Source organism: Schistocerca cancellata, chromosome 1 (assembly GCF_023864275.1).
Source record: "Schistocerca cancellata isolate TAMUIC-IGC-003103 chromosome 1, iqSchCanc2.1, whole genome shotgun sequence".
In the NCBI taxonomy this organism is placed as follows: Eukaryota; Metazoa; Arthropoda; class Insecta; order Orthoptera; family Acrididae; genus Schistocerca; species Schistocerca cancellata.
The window spans coordinates 1,139,512,433-1,139,514,846 of NC_064626.1; the positions used below are offsets into that span (position 1 = coordinate 1,139,512,433).

The 2,414-nt window shown below is 37.7% G+C and overlaps 1 non-coding gene across 1 annotated transcript; it reads left to right on the forward strand.

Moving 5' to 3' along the window:
• Positions 1 to 2,105: 2,105 nt before the first annotated feature.
• On the forward strand, positions 2,106 to 2,176 carry Trnag-gcc (transfer RNA glycine (anticodon GCC)). The gene has a single exon. It is a non-coding gene; the product is annotated as a tRNA-Gly (tRNA).
• Positions 2,177 to 2,414: the final 238 nt, after the last annotated feature.

Sequence of the window (2,414 nt, forward strand, 5' to 3'; positions counted from 1 at the left end):
CAGACAGAAAATATTCCAGAGGACTGAAAATGTGCACTAATTCATCCATTGCACAAACAGGGAGAGACATCAGATGTAAACAATTACAGAGATATCTCACTTTTGCCGGTCTGTTACAAAATTATATGCACGTGTCCCCTAAGAAGGGCACAAGAACACCTAGAACATACAATTTCAGATTACCAGACAGGCTTTCGACATAAGAGATCGCGCCCAGAACAGATCTTTAATCTTAAAACTATTTTAAAAATTAAAGCAACCAGGTAGAAACCAATAGTTCAACACATTTGTTGATTTTAAAAAAGCATACGATTCTATGGATAGGCAATCTCAATGCAATAATCTACAAGAATGCGGACTAGACACGAGAAAAACTTATCGAGCAAACAATGACAGAATCCAAATCAAGAAATTAAATTCATAGATGAAATTTCAGAACTATTCTTAGTTAAAACAGGAGTAAGACAAGGAGATAGGATCTCGCCACTATTATTCAACATAGTTTCAGACAAATTAATTAAAGAATGGGAAATGGAACTAAGAAAACAAAACTTTTGGAAGCCAACCAGGCTAGGACGAGGTCAAAGAAAACTGAACGTTCCATATTTAGCGTTTGCAGATGACTTAGCGATTCCAACCGACAGTGAAGAAACAGCAGTAAAAAAATCGAGACCGTCAAAGAATGTGCAGGGAAGGTTGGCCTGCAAATCTTCTTTGAGAAGACTCAATTCACGTGTTCCGAGTCAGATATTCCCAAACTTAAAACAAATTATCGTGACAGCAACAGCGTCAAACACTTCAAGTATCTCGGTGAAATTATTGAACCAACAGAACTTGAAAAATAGCACAAAAAAAACAGATTGCAGAAAATCAGAAAAACGTCCAGATTTGTTTCAAATTTGTATCACAAAAGATGCCTGTCAAAAGGCACAAAAGTCAGACGCTACAACACAGTAATTAGACCGACAGTCACATATGCCAGGGAAACTCACTCATTGAATCGAAAACTAGATTTACAAGAAATTGAGCAAGTAGAGAAAAGGATTATTAGAAAAATTCTTGGACCACAACACACACATGATGGATACAGACTGCAAACCATCGAGACAACAGAAAAAGAACCAAACATCGAAACCGACATCAGAAAGAGACGAATGAAGTTCTGTTGACACCTATGTCTCTTGGACTATGTGACAACACTTTAAGCGTCAGTACCCTGCGTAACTGAAGTTGGAAGGATTTGACAAAAGCCAAAATTGACATAACAAACACATCAGTTCAGAAGCAAAATTGAGAAGTGGAGGTGTACTCCAGAGACAGAACCAAAATCATACCAACCAAAGTGGACTGAAGAAAGAAAGGCCTTTTGTGAGAAAATGAAGATATGTTGGAAAAATAAGAAGAACCCTAAGAAAGATTGAAAACCACCTGCTTATCTTTCTCCAGTGGGGACATTCGCTAATAATAATAATAATAATAATGCAACAATGCGGCATTAATAATAATGCAACAACAATGACAACTGCTCTGGTATTTAAGAATAACGGCACTTTCGCAACAAGTAGTTGTAGCAAATTCATGAAGTAAACGTGCCCAGTTACTTTAAGAAGTTTACTTGATTAAGTTTTTGTTCTAATGTAAACTCCTCAGCAAGTGTTTACAGAAGTCAGTTGCTAGTGATAACAAACCTTTCTTAATACTTCACGCCTAGGAGCAGCTTGACGTTGCCAGCGCTCGGAGACAAATTAATATCTTTCAAGTAGTGCAGATTTTCTCCGCTACTGGCAGCACTAGTGGAATCGTCAAGTTGTCGAACCAAACAGTATAAAAATGTTGTACGTTGATTTCAGAAAAGCAGTAAGGAACGTATGAGTCAGAATGTCATTGAGTTTGTTTTCCTAATCCGAGGAGAATCTTCCTACAGCTATCAGTGCTGAGATACACATAATCTACGTGCGACTAGGATGACGGATTTAGTAGAAATTGGTACAATCTTTGTTCATATGCAACACGACCTACGCGAAATTATGTTTCTAAATATGTTCTCAACGAAACTTTAGCGCTAGCCACATCGATCTACATATATCAATAACGTAGTCATACAGGCATCGGTGGTTCAGTGGTAGAATGCTCGCCTGCCACGCGGGCGGCCCGGGTTCGATTCCCGGCCGATGCAATAGTTTTTTTTTTCTTTTTTCTTTTCATTCTACACTATAGGGAAGATGAACCTTTACAATAGGAACTTCAAGACATGCTCCCAGTTCTATATCAATGTTCATGTTATGTAGTAGCGCCGATAAACCAACATTTTTTTACTGCTTTTTTTCAAATTTTCGTCCTGACCAACAACGATCACGTAACAAATTCAATTCTTCTTCTGTCCTTGTTCTTTTCTATTTTTACAGTACTTCTTC